At 36.8% G+C, this 19752-nt stretch overlaps 1 protein-coding gene across 1 annotated transcript in view; it reads left to right on the top strand.

Annotated features, from left to right (window-relative positions):
- Window positions 1–19752, top strand: part of LOC310899444 (uncharacterized protein) — a gene marked incomplete at its 5' end in the record, with an annotated part of 225776 nt that overhangs the window by 183106 nt on the left and 22918 nt on the right. Inside the window, one exon of the mRNA XM_083835796.1 lies at window positions 14479–14615. The remainder of the gene's footprint in view (window positions 1–14478; window positions 14616–19752) is intronic.

Genomic DNA, 19752 nt, shown 5'->3' on the forward strand with positions numbered 1-19752 from the left:
GAAGGGTCCTGAAGAACTAGAGTCTTCATCTGTAGATATGTCCCATTACCGAAGGTTCAAAGTTCTGTCTAATGGAGACTTTTAGCTAACTTGCTAACTTAACATAAGGTGAAATGCTATTCATGATTGTTGTTGTGTGAAGGCTTACTAGCTGTGAAAAATTCAGCACTCTTACCAGGGATCCCTAGCTAGCTAGCTACAGTTGTGGGTCTTCTTATAGGGTTAGATCTTTGAAAGTGCAAGGCCCAGTCTTTTGGGAACTGGCCCCGGTGGCGATTTTTGTTCTGAAGAGAGCCATCAAAGTCTCTGTACGAATTTATAACACATATGTTTCTGTCTGACTTCTTGGTTAGGAACTAGAAGTCCATGACTTCCAAAACTGTAAGGTGTGTGCTGGAAAGATACTCAGTATCTCAGAAGTGTTGTTTTTTTTTTTTTTTTTTGAAAGTAAAACTGGCAGAGTTTTGCTCTAGGGAATGCTGCTATTAGGAGATAGTGATCCCCTTCCAACCTACATACATGTTAGGATTATGTTGCTATTTCCAAAGTCGTTCTTCCGTTCTAACTGTTCCTCTGAGATGCTGGGTTTTCAGGTGGTTTTGGGTAGCTGTTTTGCACTTGGAATTTGTCCGAGTTGGGAAATGCATCTGCCTGTGGCGTGCTCTATAGGATAAGCCCTCTAGCAAAATGGCAGATGGGAGCTCATGTGAGCTTCCAGCACATGTGCAGAGGAGCAAAGCTGCTGCCTACACAGCAGGTCTCCCAAATAATAATATGATGTATCATTAATTGAAAAAGACAGGTTTCTCACTTACTGTGAGAGAAATGGATGGCTGAAATGGGTTGAGAAGCAGTTTATTCTCTTGTTTATACAGGAGGAAAGGCAAGATGTGAATGAGGGTGGGAAACAGCTTTCCAAGATACTTTCCTGTGAAATCTGGTAGACTTATGAGTGAATTTCAGTTTACACTCTTTCAGGACATAATAGTATTGTTTCAGGAGAGCAGGGTATCTGTTTATTTAATTAACGCTTTTCAGTTTCTTCTTTTGATAGTCTTCTCAGGAGAATGTGCTAAGCTTGTACCTTGAAGGGGAGAATAAGGTTATTTTTTGGTTCTTGTTCTTTGAATGTGTTGTTTTTGCAGAGTCCTGCTGGTTATTTTTACCTTGAATTTTTATAATTATGCTTCCGATCCTTCCTGTCTTCTATGATATTAAAAGACAAGCTTGTCTACACATAATTTCAGAAAGTTATAACTGAGAAGCCCATTTCAATACCCTCATGGCTTCCAGCAGTGCAGCACTATGTGGTCAGTGAAGCGAGAGTGAATCTGCAAATAAAGAAACAACAGTTGTGATATAAACATCATTTATTTCCTCACATAGTTACAAAAACACAAATTTGCAGTAAAATTGCAATATGAGTGGTCAATATTGAATAGGTATTTTTGTCTTGTTTAAATGACATGCTATGTGAAAATTCAAAAGGATTAGTGCATAGGGAAGAAATTTTCCTGAAGCGATGTGTCCATTTACAAGATAAAGTGTATTGTCTAAAATAATCCAGTGGTATTTATAGGTGTCCATCTATTGAACAGAAGTGGAAAGCAGTTAGAAAAAAAATTACCTTAGCTGAGTTTGAAAACACATTGGCCTAAATTTAACTTTCCATCTGTATAAAGAGAGGCTAATGAGGAATGCACTCACCTGTACCTGTAGGTCAGATTCAGACTGCTTCTAACAGAAAAGGCAACTGCAAAGATAATAAATATTAATGTAATGCAGCCTTTGCATGAATTGTTAAAAATTCCACTGAGGAAAATGTTTACCACAATTTAAATGTCAAATACCAAAACATATATATATATATACACTTGTATCTGCAAAGATTGCAGACCCTAGGGCTTAAATTCAGAGAGGTTAGGGGCTGCATATTTCTTAGTTGTCAGTGGCTGTTTCTTCATTAGAGTCACTCTAAAAAGAATGTAGAATGTAAACTTGGAGGTCCAAAGAAGGGCCTTACTGTAGAGTAAAAGTTCACTGACAGTTCTAAACATTAATGTACTCAGCTTATGCTGGTTCAGGTCAGTCCAGGTCAGACAAAAGACTTCCTTGGGTATTGTCTCTTAAGAGTTAAAAGATTCGTTAAAATACTGGCAATAATATTAAAACTTGAATAAAGTGCTCTTGGCGCTGTATTAGTAGTTTTCATCTCTAAATTGTTTTTCATTGTTTCTCATGTTGGACTTGCAATAGATTAATGTTTAGGACTAAGTCCCCAAATTGGGGATATCATCCCAAGTGGACATCATCCACTCTGAATGTCTCATCCAATACACTTCACGTAAAGCTTCATTCAGAGAAAACAAGTATGACTGCTTGTCCATGTAAACCTTTCCTACTTTCCTAAGAGTTTGTCCCAGGTTTCTCAATTATACGCAGTATAAATACAATTTGCTGTCATTATTTTTTCTTCTAAACTCACTTCATTCAGGCAGCAACAGAGCAGAATAGTTCTGCCTTACTAATACAGTTACCTCACTTGTGCCATCTGCAAAATTAATGTAGGGATACTTGCCCAGCTACCTGGAGATTACTGATTGCAAGATGCAGTATGATTTTGGATTATATTGGCTAATTTTTAAATTATTCTCAGCCATCCCATTCTCATTTTATTGCTTGCTACAATGACAGATGTAAAATAAAGCATCTAATGATGTTTTTGTTTACTAGCCTCTTTACAGTATTAGTGACCTATTATTTATTTATTTATTTATTTGCATATGCTGAATATAAGTAGATAATCTCATTAAAATGGGTCCTCCACTTATTATTTTCTATTTAGCCCAATCATAAAATCTGAAATCTTTGACTTGAGCAGTGACAGCATGCTACTGAAGTCTCATTTATCTTTCTGTAAATAGGATGCATTTTTATGTTCATGTCCAATGCTAATAAACTCTACTGTATACCACGTAGCACACAGGAGAAGACATATAAAATTATCTCTAAATATCCCCAAACACTTGATAATCTAACCAAAAGCAGAGTTTAGCTCTTTAGTGTCATAAAAAGAATTAGTCTACTTAAGTCAGAGAAAAATTGTTAGTTTTAAAGTCTATGAAGAGACTAAAATTTTGTTAAACCAAATTCACCTATAAATAGAACTTCGAATTTAGTATAAGACTAAATGTTTATTTCTAGGCTATGCAGCTACAAGGAGAGTTAATAAAGAACATATTTCAAAGGCTGCAGTGATACATGTAAGTCTCAGAAGCAAAAAATATGTGTTTGTGTGTGTACACAGTAACTGTATATACTGGCAATATAGTATAAGAAGTAAAGATAAAGTAATATCAAGAAGTAAGTGAGATCTGTTTCAAGATATGCTCAATGCATAAGAAATGCAGTTTGAATAAAGAAGAATTTGATTTGCACATAAATACCAGTTAACCTGTATTTTCATTTAAGTTCTAGAGAATATTCAAAATAACACCTCCATGAACTTCCATTGTGCTACGTTTTGCCTCTGAAGTTTTAAGTGAAATGTAATATGTGCTAAGCCATGGTTCTCCACAGAAGCATTGCCATTTCTAATTATTTCATATTCACAAACCCTATACTTTCTACATGGTTCCTATGCAAATCAACCAAAAAATCTCATATTAAACACAATTGCAGTTGATGAGTGATCAGCATGGACTAACACAGCCCACCCCATATTTAGCACTGTGACCAATAATGATGGTGTAAAAAGTTGCTGATAGAGCAGTTTAAAACTTACAGTCTTCCCACTGAACAAAACCCAGTCATTTGGTTCAACGTCTATACAGTATCTTACAGTACCATTCTGATTTCCTCTTGTTCAATTAATATTCCCAAATGACAACATGACTGGTTTCTTCGTCTGGAGATCTTTCCCAAGAAGATATCACTTTTTTTTTTTTTTCTCCTTTCTTCTCCCTTTTCTCTTTCTATTAACCCTATTAGTTTTTCTGGTTTTGTTTTCCTTCTTTTGGATGACCATTCCTTCATGGCCATCAAAGTGCCATCTTTTTGGATATAACCACTTACATTCCCTCCTTTATTATTCTTTTATTCTAAGCCTCGTGGTTTTTCATACAGCTTTTCAGGCTCCTTCCTGAGAACAAGTAACTGTCCATGCAGACTTTTGCTGCTTTAAGATTTTTCTTTTCTGCTTGCTTACTTTCCTTCCTTTTTATGGTTCTTTCGTTAACTATGATTATTTTTCATTCTACTTTCTGATCTCGCTTTGTGCCTCTTCCTGCCTACCTTTTTAATGGCATAATCAACGTCCTCAGAAATACACAGTGTCATCCCCTAGCTGTATTATGATTTCCGATGCTTCTCCAGGATGAGGTGCACCTCGTGACCTGGTGACAATGTTTTTTTTTTTTTTTTTCTCTCTCCTTTACTTCATTGTCTATATAGGGAACAGACAGTGGCCTATAAATGTGCATTAGGAGCGCAATCATTGAATAATGAACACCAAATGTCTGAAGTCATCAGTATAAAGAAACATTTGCAAATGACATTGATGCAGAAATGTGTTTTCATAAACTATTAATAGGACAATTACAAATAACAATTAGTCACAGCCTGGTGATTCACTGACAGAAAGAAGGCCTGCAGATGTTAATCATTCTTCACAAATACATTCTGCAGACCGTATTTCTGACTTGTGATTTGCAATGTTATTTTAGCTTTCTCCCAAACATGATAAATTGAAAATAAACTGGAAAGATGTCTATCTCTATCTTAGTTTAAAATCCGTATGTAATGTTATGAAAAGTTTGCAAAGTGCTTTCTTCTGCCAAAACAGTGTAAAGTGGTTTAAGAGTTAAAAAAAGAGGTCAAGAGCAAGAGTCTAAAAGTAAAAAAGAATGTAACACTTTTTTCCTCACCCTCTGAATATCTTGCATGTATAATGTGGTAGCGCCATTTGATTTACTTCATGTATTTTCCCTTTTTTTTTTTTTTTTTTATCCACTTCTTTTACCTGGCCATTGAACTGCCATATTATCAAGTACTACTCTGCCCCCATGGTCTCCTGAATGTCCTGCTATACCTCCTCAAGCTCACTCCTACCAATCCTTTTTCCATTCAAACAATTCCTCTAGTATTTAAAAAGAAGATGACAACTCAGAACATCTATTTAATCTATTTTAAGTCTAGTTGTTCTCCTTTTCCTCTTTCCTTGAAGTCTAATTTTGAAGCTATATTTTCTGTTTAGTCCATCATAATTCAATCCAATATACGATGCCTTTGTGATGAAAAATATGTATAATACCTGAGGAGCAGAGGTAGATACTTGAAACACTTATACACATTATAAGTCAACTTTGCAAGCCTGAGAACTCCTAACGTACATGTGTATTGGCACATATAATTCTTATATACCTTGTTTGTTGAAGCACTTGTGGGAATAAATAATACACTTAGAAGTAACATTCTGCAAAACTGAGCCCTTATTACTTTCATACATGATAAATACATCATTAACTCTGTATTATTTTAATGTCTATAATCCTGTTATAGTACACAGTCAGGAAATAATCTCAGTAGTTAATGAAGATCTTAGTTAAGTAGTTGATTACAGGATGTGAAACTTACAAACATGGAAGAATTTACACACAGCTCAGAGACATATTAAAATAAACTATATTGTGAGACTAGTAACGTTTGCAAAGTCCATAGGTATAGTGTTTTATAGTAAAAATGCATGTTGAGTGATGGAGGCAAACGATATCTGCTAACAGGGATAAAAGAGCTGTGTGGAATTACAAACAATATTTATTTCTATTAATATGCAGAAAAAAGATGTAAATATATAGTAAGTTTGTATGGTACCCTGAATTATATTTTTGCATTAAAAATTTGCTAATTCAGTGGCTGTATTCTTTGCAATATCGTCTTTTCCTGTTTTTTCTGTGTTTCTTTCAATTCAATGAGATAATCAAAATCTCCACCCAGTCTTTTGTCAAAGGGACAGTATAAAATGTTGGAGGATCATCAGTATCTCGTCAGGGGCTACAGAGAAAGAGAACAGGGAGTGTCAAGGGCAGTTGTCAGTACTATCAGCAGTATTACTTTGCTGTCAGTAATGGGTAGAAGAACAGCCGTGTTTTTTGTTGTATTTTGTAATAAAAATGAAAGTGCATAAAGATGAAATTGTGATTACAGGCAGCCACTTGAAAGTAAAGAAATAAAAGCAGTAAAGCTGCTTGCTAGTAACAAGGCTTGAAAATGGCAAAATGGTGATAGTTAAAGCAGGGAGTTGTCTTTAAAGGAAAGATTATTAAGGAAGGTACCTTAAATAAATTCAAAGAACTCAGAGATTGCTGTATGTTTATGTATCTGAGAAATACTAGGAAAATGCCGTTGTCATCTGTCCAGAAAAAAAATAATGTTTTTAACAGGAGTCTGAGAAACTTTATCTTTTCCTCATATTCCTGAGATCTTTTTCCTCTCTTATCTGTGGAGATTTGAAAGATATATATATATATATTTTCATTTAATGCAAACATTCTGCTTTATTATGAATTCACTTTATCACAAGCATTTTGCCTGCAAAATAATTTTTATATAGCAGTAAATAACAAATTCTTTCAATGCATTATTGTGCAACTGGGTTTAATTTCTTCAGATAATTATTACTTTTAATAAAATCAGTGATGGTGGCTAAGGAGCACAACCTGACACAAATGCATGGTGATTTACCATTGAATGCTGTTTGGTTTTGTGTGTCTGTAGTAGCTGATCCTCTGTAAAATGTAAGAATGGAGCTAGATGTTCAAAAGATGGGATAGATCAGAGGACTGGTAATGTAATCCCCATCTTTTCACCTGCAGGTCACTGGTTCATATTTGTCTCAGGCTGGTAGTGACTAAAATTCAATACCGTCTAATGGCTGGTCAGTGGTCTATGTAAAATGAGTTGCTGAGCTTAGTCGAGGTACTACTGGGAAGGTGTTCATATCACAAGAAACACCATAACTGGCACTTTTTCTGATTGATAACCCTTGTAATGGGGCCAAGCACCCAATTGTCACAGGGATGAGGCTTTGTTCCTAGCATGCTCTGAAGGTTCATTGCTTCTTTTTAATAGCAGAAGTACTTCCATTTTCAAGCAAATAAGAAGTCCCTGTATGTAATGGTTTAGTATTGTGTGTATGGCTTCTATTGTTTATGCCAACTTCTTCAAATCTTTTCGCACATCTTGTAGCTCACGCTGGTATAGGTTTTGGGTAGTTACTGTTGTTTTTGTGACATCTTCATCCTTCTGTTACTCTGATGGCCCGGCCTCATCTTCTCCATATCTAGTCTTAACAGGAGTTTCTCTGCATTATAAACGATCTGACTCTCTAAACCATTTTTTTCATCTTGCTTATGGGTGCAAGCGACACTGGTACAGTTTGTTTCCCTGGCAGCCAAAGTGTTCCTCTAGACCTGGAAGTTTGAAGATGGTTACAGTCACCAAGCTCAGATACAACCACATATTAGTCTGGTGCAACTGATTTTTGTGTTCCTTGCACTAGCTGTTCCTTCACCTCTCCTCTTCAGATACAAGGACATGCATCTCTTTCACGCTCCTTCATTAGTAAACAAACCAGGATAGATTAAAGCCTCTTTCTTCAAGTCAGTAAGATACCTTCCTTTGGCTTCAGTGAAAATTCAGACCCTAACAACTGAAGTTTCTTCTGTATGGTGTTTCTTCTGTATAGGATAATTTCACTTCCCTTTTGAAGGCTTACAAGGATGTAGTAACCAAAGCAAAGGCATAAAACAGTACCTGAGGCTTAGGCTACTTTTGAGCCTGCAGCAGACTATAGGTATGATATCATCATTTCAGACAAATATGATCTACGTAATGTGAAGTGTTCCGTCATGCTTACCAAAGGCCAGAAAAGGGGACCTTCATTTTAAGACTGTATGGAAAAGAAAACAGAAACAACAACAACAACAAAAAGCAAGAGAAGGAACTTTTCCTTCACCTAAATTTTATTATTTTGCAATTCCGCCAAAAAAAAAAATGCCCAAAAGTAATGTACTTACAATTTAGTTTTACATATTGGCATTATTTACTTGTCTGGTCTTGCATTCAGGGCTTGATCTATCTGGGGGGGAACATGTAATGCCATGCAAGGTTGCTTGGTGGTATGACTGACAAAATAACTTTAAAATTTTGAACTGTTTGTATAGAAGCAAAATACAGAAGAGTACACTATCCCCAAGGGAAACGTAGAAACTACCTGTTGCTTCTCAGGTTTAAAGTTTTCCCTTAAAAGGTGTAAACATCTGTTAAGGTGTAAGAAAAGATGTAATCAGCTGTCTGAGTACAATTCTCATGTATGCATGAACACTTTCCTCTCCAATTTCCAACTTGGAGTGCAAAATTTTTCATCACACTCTTAGATCAGGGTTCTGATTCTAGCAATGGTTCCTGGTGCAAATTTCCAGAGAAGAGAGAAGCAAACCAGTCCTGTCTGCTTTGAATGAGACGGAGATAGCAAACAAATGTAAATGAAGAAAATAAACCTGTAAGAATGTTTTCGAATAATTGTAATTGTCCAAAAGCTTTAAGTTGGTTGAATCCTTGAAAGTTAATTAACGTAAACGCAGGTTGCGTCACTGAATTTGAAGTAGTAAGATAGACTTGCACCATTGCAGAGCCTCAGTCACAGTTTAAATTGGCACTGCCTCTAACTTCACAAGAATGAAAGAGAAAAGCATATCTTTCTACCGTGTCAGCTACTGGCAGACTTAGAAAAAAAAAAGTTGTTAAAATTAAAAAGTAATGGTTTTTTAGGACTTTTCACCAAATATGTAATATTTAGTAGTAACCAGACTACAAATGAAAGGGAAGATGAAACAGTAGAAGGTACTTGCATGGCCTTAATGTACATGGTAATTGACAACAACCACAATCTGCAATGATTTATAAGTGCCTTACACCATTCACCCTTGAGACAGAAAAATGGGATTCCCATATTATTTAAGGGGAGTGCAATCCCTCTCAACATATGAGAGTCTGAGGTACACTACTGAGTACTGAAAATCTTAAGACTAGGCAGCACCGAACTCTGAGAAGGGAGGATGAGTCTCTTTGGATCTTCACGTAACAGAAAGGAAACTCAGATTTTAGCCCTAAGTAACTATTTTTAGAGACAGGCCAGGAAATGGTTCTTTTTAACCCAAGGTCCATTTCAGCATCTTCAAAGCTAAAGAAATGGTTGCCTGCTCTGTTGAATCGTGTTCCAGGCAGAAAAACTCATGTTCCTATTAACATAAAGAGCTTAATGTCTTGCTTCTGTCCTAAAGATGAGTTTTGGATTCAAACGTACCCCCTCCAAGATGAACAACTACCTTTACTTTGTGGGGCTCATATTCTGCATAAGAGATTTGTAACTTCAAACTTCATCATGTCTCCTCTCAATGAAGGGAGGAGGTTGCAGATGTATAAAAGGGCAAGACAACTTCCAAAAATACATTACATTGCCATAAAACTACCGTATTCCTGCCAGTGCAAAAACTCCTTTGCAAACCACCACAGATTAGACATTAGGGCTAAAAAGCGTGGAGAGCATTGTTTAACATTTGTCTGCATGCTTCCAACTTTATGAGCCAGTCAAGCTGAGATGACAGCTTGAGATCCCAGCTGTGGGTTAGGATATGCTGTGCACCATAGGACTTCCTCCCCATAAGACGTCTTGTTTAGGAATTACGTCCTCTGTGGCGACCTGACTTTTAAAGTTCCTTCAAAATATTCCTAGCGTTATGTGTTAAATCACACGGCCTTAATCCAGAACTTTTTCAGCCACTGTTGTTGACTAGAAATTCTTTTTAACCATAAATAGTCAAGCCAAAGATCTGGGACAGATCTGGGACCCATCTGTTATTATTTTGAATACTTCAATATGAGAGAGAAATACAAACAAAATACAGTACTCACAGCATGTAGCCTTTAAGGAAATTCATTAGGGAGACAGGGAGGATGCCTAGGGCCTAATCCTGCAGTACTTTGCCACTCCATATTTTCCAGGTCCTCAGGTCCTTTGTGCTCCTATACAGTCCTGCAATGACTAAGTCAGGGCTTTCTGTATTTTTTTTTTTAAACCTGCAATTTTCTGACAAAATATACAGTAACCTTCTCTCCCGTTTTGTCAGGTTTTCTCCTGTTTTCTTCAGAAACATTTACCATTTTGAGTGTTCTCCTAAAGCTTGTTCTGTGGGAGCTCTCTACTATTGCCTCCCCTTCACAACTGTAAAAGTGGTACTGTACGTACACGCAGAGGCATACCCACGGTAGGGGAAGAGCTCACAAGCTATATGGTGACAGCAAGGCAGCGTGCTGGCGTGCTCTCAGATCTCACCTCAGTACACAGGTGCATCTGGATATTGTAGGACCACATGAGGCTTTAAGGATACTGCAAAAGCCACAGGTTGTCTTTTGACATGGAAATTCCGCGCTGCTTTTCTCTTATCTATGTAGGATATCGCTGGCTATATTTTGCTTTCTCTTCTCATGGGGAAAGTTGCCATGAGAACAGCACCTATCTAGAAGGTGGGATACAGGGTTTGTGAGTCACATTTTTGGTTAAGTGAATGAACGTTCACCCAATTATCTGCTAAGGAAAGGTCTTGTCTGTCAGTCTGAAGTATTGGCAGTTTCCAGAATGCTTTAACTTTATATTCTAACCTAAATAGCATGGTCGCTTTAAAGTTGTTGCTTTTCACATGCTCTCTATTTTTTTTTCTTATGTGAATGATCATAGCAATAAGTAAATATGAGGAATTAAAAAATTTAACAAAATATGAACCATAAATGCAATGTTATTTTTTCATTTGAAAGTACTATTTCATGAAATGCTACATTTTCTTTTCTTTTTTTTTTCCCCCTCTAACTTTCCTTTTTTTAAAAAAATTGTCATTCTTCCCTATCACACATTCTAATTTCTAGGTGTTCCTATCTGCCTGGAAGTTTCCCAAGGAACTACAAAATCAAGATTATTGTAGATTTTTGTATTGTTTATCCCAACTTCTGATCGAGCTGCTGTGTTCATAACATGGTACTTTTATGTTTGTACATCCACAGCTAAGCCCATTGCTTAAGGACGCTGTCTTCAAGAGAACATTTAATATTGGTTTACAGAATCCTACTGTCTCTCAGATGAAGAGTACTTTTGCAAAAATGAGGCAATTTGTCATGATCCCCTCTGTGTCTATTTAGGAGATATATGATGGAGGGTATTACTAGATTGCTAAAGCCTTAAACATTTTAAAAATGTATTATTGTATTTTCTAGCATATTCCCCCAAGTAGAAATTTACTGATTTTTTTTGTCTGACTTAGCAGTGAGTGCCTTTATTCTGCATGGTGGAGAAACCAGTAATGTACTCATGACTTTCCACCTGTGCATTTATATCTGCACTCAGAAGGAATGATACTTGTTTAAATACATTTTAAAATTAATTTCAGAACAGAATCCTTCTCACTTAGCTAAATCAAATAATATATATATATATATTTTCTGTGCATGTATGTTGGAGGAACTGAAAAGTTCCATACAAATGAAATGTAGATGGCAGGCTTCTCCAAAGGCCTTTTTTTTATTATTTTTTTCTTTTTTTCTTTTTTTCTCTCTCAGAAACAGGGCAATGAACTCTTGGTGTTGTGTTCCGTTACTGTGGAAACAATTATGATTATGAAGTCTATGTTCTGAATTTATTAGAAAAGCAGACAAAAGCTGAAATTCAAGAAGCATTTAATTTAAACAGGCTAAAATAACATTAAAGAATGTTTAGAAAACTGGCTTAACCACTGAAACCTCATTATTTACCTCCAACCACAACAACCAGTACTGCAGAGATAATTAATTTTTGTCTCAGGTTCCTGTTAGAAAATGTTGACTTTAACACTTGCTCCCCAGGTAATGAACTTTTTTCCTAATAGAAGCTGTTGAGCAGCATACCATTAGGTCTCTTAAACTGCAGTAGACTGAAATATATCTTACTTCTGCCCTATTAGAATTCTGTGAGAAGGAAGTTTCAACTCCATTTTCCCTTCCCTTCCCTTCCCTTCCCTTCCCTTCCCTTCCCTTCCCTTCCCTTCCCTTCCCTTCCCTTCCCTTCCCTTCCCTTCCCTTCCCTTCCCTTCCCTTCCCTTCCCTTCCCTTCCCTTCCCTTCCCTTCCCTTCCCTTCCCTTCCCTTCCCTTCCCTTCCCTTCCCTTCCCTTCATGAAAGTACAAAATTCTGATCACGTACCGAAGAATCACAAGGAAATACAGTGAGCACCTGAGTTTTGTGAAAGGCTATAAATGGGGTGTGAATAGGAAAAGGCAAATATGAGTTTAACATTGTGAATAAATCCATAGTGATTGATTAGCTTTTAATCTTTAAAGCTACACCAAAGACTGCATTTTAAATCTCTTCTCTGAATAATTGTATCAAAGTTCCTTTGGCCATGGTAGTTCTGAGAACTGCTCACTGCAGAACATACCACTCAGGTTAACCTCTTTGCCTTGGGGGCCACCGTATGCATTCTGCTAATTTTAGGCTGGCTAGTAATTGCAAGTGTATGCCAAGCATAATACACGTAGATTTTGATATGGTTCATTAGTTACCTACAGTAGCTAGATAAATCTCTTGGATGTAATTTGACCCCAAAGAATTTTCTTTATAATGAGCTAGAGAGGATTTGAAAACCCTTCCTTAATTCGGGTTAAGAAAAGTTACATTTGATGAAACATATTTTTCTTTTTCTACTTCATATAGGATTTATCCAGCATTAGTACATAACTGACAGAGAAAAGCTGAAAACTCCTTCCAAAGGAGAAATTCCTTTCATGGTTATCTTCCCCAGCTGCTCACAATAACTGTTCTTATAGCCTCCTGATAAAGGAAAACTGCTCTTGCAAGAGTTTTACTGTGCTCTATGCTTTTTTGTTTTTATTAGATGTCCGTTCTTATTACTGGTATAGTACTCCTCTATTTTCACAGCATAAGCAAATACAAGTTTTAGAATGTTCCCTAATTCTTTTCTAATTAACCCGGAAATGTTGTGACTTTGTAAGAGCCAACAGAACTGAAAAGAGGCAAAACTGCCTGTTTACCTTGAAAATACACAAAAGATGGGAAAACCAGTATCATTCCTGGGTGATCCCCAGCACTCACAGATTCCCTGGAGGGGAGTCACATCTTGGAGAGCAGGCTGAGGTACCAACTTCTCCATATCTGGTTCTTTTCTGAGATTTGTTCAGCCACTGACCTGCCCACCTTACACTGGAACTATGCTGATAAAAATATTAATGAGTAGATTTTACTCTACAGAATGATGGGATCCACCATTACTTCAGTGAACCAAGAGAACCATGTGTTCTGCTTCCCCACTTTCCCAAGGAGAGCCCCCAGCCAACCAAGGGAGCCCTGTTGTAGGAAGCAGAAGCTAATTATCATGGTGGAAGGTGGTCCTTGCCATTAAAAATGGATTAATCCCAGATAACAAATATAATCAAGGGGAAGGGAATGGTATCTCCAGAAGAGAATTGAGGGTGCGATCCTCCTAAGCTGGGCAAGCAGAATAAGCCCAGACAAAGGGAAGAATAGTGGACTCATTAGTTATTGTTTATTTCTTTGTATTTCTTAAAGAGAGTAGGAAGTAGAAATAGTAGAAGATGACGGATTGTGATGGTGGGTAATGACATGAACAGCCCTTAGTATTGTCACATGGCAAGTAATGGCCTGCTATTTTTTCCAGCTTTACTGCCAGTGTAGTTTTCCTTGTGTTTTATAAAATACTAAGTTTAAAATATGTCATTGTGTACCATATAAAAATGGAATGAGGCTTCAGATGGCTTTTCATTTGTACAATCCTCCAGATATAGTGGCTGCTCAAATATTGAAATTTAAATAATTAAAAACCAAGCAAACAAACAAAATAAACCATAGCAATTTGGAAATCCATGCAATCTCTTTTCAGGATTTGTTATCTCACAAATTTTTGTCCTGGAAACAATTCAAAATGGTATCAGTGGAATAAGAAAATTCTCAGACTGCCAAACCTATATGACATTTATCTCTAAATCTGAAGTTTTGTACAATATAATGTCTTTAAAGTATCACTGGCCCTGAGTCAAGCCATCCTTTCTCATGTTGCCTTTTGGCATTAAAGCAAGCTCCAGATGTCATGTGTGAAGAATTTTCTTTGAATATCTTATGCAAAAAATACTAAAAGCTGTACCTCTGAAAGCTATTTTTTTTCCTCCCATATTGTAAGAACATGGAAGTAAACATAGCAAATATTTAGACCAAAACCACTATCCAATAATTCAGACCCTCTACTGTACTTTTCTTTTAAATGGGTAACAACTGGAAAAAGTAATTGAGAATATTTTTCATGAAATACACTGAGAGGATGACCTAGATAATGTAGCTTAACAAGTTTTCTCCATCTTTATAGTCACTGGTAACATTCCTCAGAGGTGCTGGAGGCATTAGGATAACATCTGAAAGCAAGAGAAAAAAAAACCAACTAACCATCTAACCATGAAAAGAGCACAGAGTCTTCTGGAATGAGACACACCCACAAGATAGATGGTAAGTGCTTAAATATAATACATAAATGATTGCTCACTGTCTTTTATATTGATATTTGATCAGTGGGATAGATCAAAGTGAAACATGAAACCTTTAATAAATAAGAAATTTTGAAAATAGAAAATATGTTTGTTAATTCTGAGTAATAATGTTGAGTGAAGATGTAAAACTGATTTTATGTGGGTGCTGAAGAGATGTAAATTGCTGGTCTTAGCAAAACATCAAAAGCTAACTACCAATTAAAAAGCATTCTGCAATATATCATTGCAGTGCTCAGCAATAAAGTGTCTTAAGTTCACTGTAGTCATTGATAACTCCTTTTTAATCACAACCTAATAAAGTCAGTGCTTAGCTATGAGAGCTCTTCCTATCACAGAGCCATTCTCAGCAATCATAGCTCTGCAAAATTCATAGTGCAGAATGATTCAAGAACCCCTTGCCTTTAACCAGGATACTCAAAATGGGGACAAATCTCTGCAGTCACGGAAACATGTTTTGAAACCTTTTTGAAAGTGGAGCATTGATGAAAAACATTTTTCTTTTGTCTCTAGAAAAAAAAATCCATAAAATCAGTGCTCTGTTTGAAAGATAGATAAATAACACCCAGCATAGCACAGTCATCATAGTCTATTGGTTATCTGTAGGGTGAAAAATGTTCTAATCAGGCAGTGGTTTAGAATAACTTATTTTGTGTTTGTCCTGCTTGTCTTATCTGGAACATGTTTCTTTGAAGTGCTGAGCATACCTTACACTAGTATAACGAAGCCAACCAAAAAGGTAACGACACACAAGTTTCTTAGGAGAGCAGCTTATGTTGGTGTTAATGATAGGATCTAGTGTTGTGATGATGGAAGAGAAAACATTTTTGTCCTAAAATCTGTACTGAGACTTAAGGGACTGGTATGATCTCCACATTTATTTTAATAACAGTTGGTATCATTATATAAAATATTGGAAAAATGAACTGTCATGTGCAAATAATAACTAATTGTAAAATTTAAATATCTCAGCTATATTTTTCCTTTTTTATTTCCAGACAAGTATGCAAACTAGCAATACTCAAAACAAACTGTTGGTATATTTCTTATCAGTAAGATTTTCCCTTTGCCATGGGGACTTATTTGAAAATTCAAATTGGAACAGTGCAGGAGCTATGTTCCAACGGAACAGGTCAAAACCCCCAAACTTTACATATGCAATTGCCCATTTGATTGCACATTTGTCTTGTGGCTGAAGTGATAAAGAGGATGTGTGAGCATTGGTGGTATATGTTGGTGGTAGTAAAAGAAGACAACAGTCTTGAGATGTTTTCATATGTGCATGACAGAGGCAGCCAAACTATCCCTAGAAATTACAGTATTCAATAGCCAACAACAATCTCACCATTCCCCGGTTACAGAACTGAGTATGTACTTCCCAATTTAAGGCGATATTTAGGGTGGACTGGTCTTTACCCATTATCCTAGAGAGTTGTCACAGAGCAAGACATACAACAAAGCGCTCAGCAGCTAAGTGACCTTACAGCCCTTCTCATGGTAAATCAAGGTTTGATTTTCTTTGCTGAATGGGCATGTGGTGTCTCTGTGCCTTCTCCCCGCAGTTTTAAGTTTGTGGGGGGAGGTATCTGCAAGTCACAGTTGTACATAGGAGCAAGACAGTGCATACAAAGCATATTATAAGCAAAGCTTTGAATTTAACGTGTAGGTTGAGAGCTGGAACCCATGGTGCCTCAGCAGATGCAGCTCTTTCCAATTAAGTTTTATAAGGAAGTGCAACTTCTTACATCATTAAAAGATTCTAAAGCATTTCTCATTCCGTGGTGGTTCACTGGATTCTGTGTTTTGAACGGTTGCTATCCTTTCAGTTCCTCAATTCCTCTGTGGTTGCCTTTTTTTTTTTTCCTCACTCCCTCTTCGGTGCTTCAAGTACACAGTTGGGTTTCTACAACAAATGTGAAAAATTCTAAACTTCTTTCTATTAAATCACAGCTACCAAATAATTAATCTTAGGATTTTTCAGGTAGTCCAAGAGAAGAAGAGGGATTCTTGTTCATTTTGTATTTTTCTTTGTCTGGTCTTAACAGAGTAGAATCTTTTTTTTTTTTTTTTAAAAAAAAAAGTTTTAAAATTAAGATCAAGTACAAGCTAAGGATAATGTGCACTAATATCACAGAAAAATTGCAAGAGTATAATACGATAATAATTATTCTTATTAACTAATAATCTTATGATAATCATTAAAATCATGGTCTGTGGAATCTGGAGAGATCTATATTCTCCTGTATTTGGAAGGCACTGAAGAGAGTGGTGTGCGGCACTGCTTTTATGGCCCTTGATAGGCATTGGCACAGTGTGGAGAAGTTAAAATATTTTAGGGAAACCAGCTCTGACTAGTACATGTGATGATGCTATGGTCATAATTGTACCCACCTGTAGCTCTTACAAATTCCTTTAAAAAAACACATTAGTCATTGTTACAAATTTGAAAGATTCATCTTCTGGAGGGACAAAAACCGGTCAGACCATTTCTGAGAGGTTTTCAGTCTGACCAGGACAAAGCCTGCCCTTCAGGCTTTTTTTGTACCACGGTGGCCCCGTAAATTTGGGGCAGTGACTCGATCTGTGGGTAATGGGGACTCAAGAGCCCAAAGCACAATGCCGTGCAGTCCTGAAGGTGGTGCACCCCTGAGGCCTGGGCAGGTCTCACCAGCTGCGATGAGTACGTGGCTGCTCTCAGAGGTTCATTCCCCAACGCGCCGTGCAGGTACAGGCTAACCCCATGTTGTACCTGCATGGCAGTGACCGTCAGGACTGGAGGTGTTGGTGTTGGATTTGGATTTCACTTTTAACTTGTTAAAAAAAAAAAAAGAAAGAAAAAGAAAAAGACAAAAGGTTGGAGTGAACAGTTGCAGTAGACATCCTAACTTTCCAGCAGCCACAGCACTTGGGTTGAACCTCAGTGTTCAAAGATTTTCAAGGGCGTTTTCTGAACCTTCGATTGTTAAAACTTGGCCAGTCCACAGAAGCAAGCATTACAGCTCAGATTTTTGTTCCGACTTTTCTGCTCTTAGTGACAAAAGAGCTGGGGGACTGTTTTAAAGGTAATCCCTGAGCACTTATCATTGGCCTTCAGACAGCACAGACTGTTGCTGAGCAAGCAGCCAGCTACAATGTGTAAAACATATTCATTAGAAGTACTGACAGGCTGCAGTTTAGCTCTGACCTCGTGATTAACAGTAGAAAGGAAGGGGTTTGTGTGTGGGGTGAATTTTTAATCTCCACCCAGAAGCTGAGTGAGTAAATCCTGTTAGAAAGAAAAGGATCTGAACACGTGTTTCACACCACATTTCACACCAAATTGTGTCTAGAGATTTTGTTTTAAGTTTGAAATGCCTTAGATAGCACTTTGGAAGGATCTAGGTTTATTGGGAATTAATAATTCAAATCCTTCCCTCCTATATTTAACTTCCCTTACCACTGAATTTCAAAAAGATCATAGTGAAATGCCATGTCACCAGTTGTGGGCGCAAAGGCAGTCTCTACAGGTGCCGTATATTTCGAACCTAATAAAGGAGGTGTTTTCTTCTGAGATATTTTTTATTTTCAGTGGAGAAAAGTGAAGACAAAGCAGAAAACTTCTGCCATTGGAAAGTCAATAAAAAATCTGAGCAATTCAGGATGCCGATGTCTTTGTCCCAAGTTGTGACTTTCAGTTTGTTCAAGAGTGTTTTAATTCTGTAGCTAGGACCAAAAGGCTGAATCCCAACACACATTAAGCTGAGAGATAAAGATACAGATTTTTCATCGAAAGAGCATCTTTATTGTCTGTAATCCATCAAAGAAATAATTTAGAGATTGTTTAAGGTCCTCTGAAAATCTGGAATTTAGCAGGAAATACAAGGAGCCTTTGGAAAGTTTCTTTGCTGAAATTGTGTTGAGAAACCATTTTTTTTAATGTATTTATTTATTCTTTTTAATTAAATATATTATTGTAAACAACCAGAGCATGCAGTTTGAGCACAACTGTTCTTACACCTAAGGAGTAAGAATTTGCAACCTTTGCCTAATGCACTAAAGATGTAACTACATGAGAGATGCTGCTTGAATTCCCAGAGGCTTCCACAGACAATATATTTCAGATGTTTCCATAGGTCTGAGGTAGCCAGAGCTCAGCTCTCTCAAGTTGCCATTGCTGGGGGCAATGCTCTCAGTGAAGTCCAGCCACTAGTAAATAAATCTCTTACATCTACATCTTTTCCGGCTTTTTCTCCAAGAGTACAATTAGTAACAGTAGTAGTTTAAATACTAGGAAATCTGTTGCATAGTTACCTTATGGCCTTTATTTTGAACAGTTAATTGTGGAATGTGGGGTTTTTCTCATTTTGCTTTTTTCCCCCTTTATGTAGCAAAATGTTGTTATAATGAGTTTAATTAAGCGAAAATGGATGTTGGCTTACAATGTTACAAAAGGTTGCTATGCACCAATAAATCATAATTAAATGTATTTAGTGTAATAGTAGGAGTCATTTACAGTCAAGTTGCTCGTAACAAATGTTAATTGTTGCCTTAAATGACAACCCCTTCCAATTATAAAGAAAACAAACCCAAAGCCCAGTTTTGCTAACCAACAGGATGTTTACATTACAAAGAATATCAGTGTTTTATTCATGAGCAGTTGTTCAAAATGGTAAAATGGTACTATCCAGGGTGCCTACAAAGGTTTGAATGTGCCTTATTTTGCTGAAAAACGGTTGCTGATTTTTTCAGTGAAGTATTGTTACGGTTAGGGCAGGGATATCTCATGTGATGTAGAGAAGATGCCACAGGGAAAGTTTCATTGCTTAATTGTATAGGATAAAGCACTTCATGTCGGAGTATGGACTACGTGAACTCTTTTCATTATGAGGTGAGAAATAAGACTTTTAGGGCTCAAATGTGTAACTTGGCAGCATGCAGTGAACACATGCATTGAAGACAATGGGATTATTCAGAGGACTAAGTACCCACACTGTTGCAGCTTTGATAAGCTGTATTATAAAAAACAGCCAACAATTTGTGGGTATACAGTTTGAGAGACAGTCTGTGCTTACACACGTGCTTTTAAATAATGTTCTTTTAAACATCAAAATGTTTACACA

Source organism: Anser anser (assembly GCF_964211835.1).
Source record: "Anser anser genome assembly, chromosome: 4".
In the NCBI taxonomy this organism is placed as follows: domain Eukaryota; kingdom Metazoa; phylum Chordata; class Aves; order Anseriformes; family Anatidae; genus Anser; species Anser anser.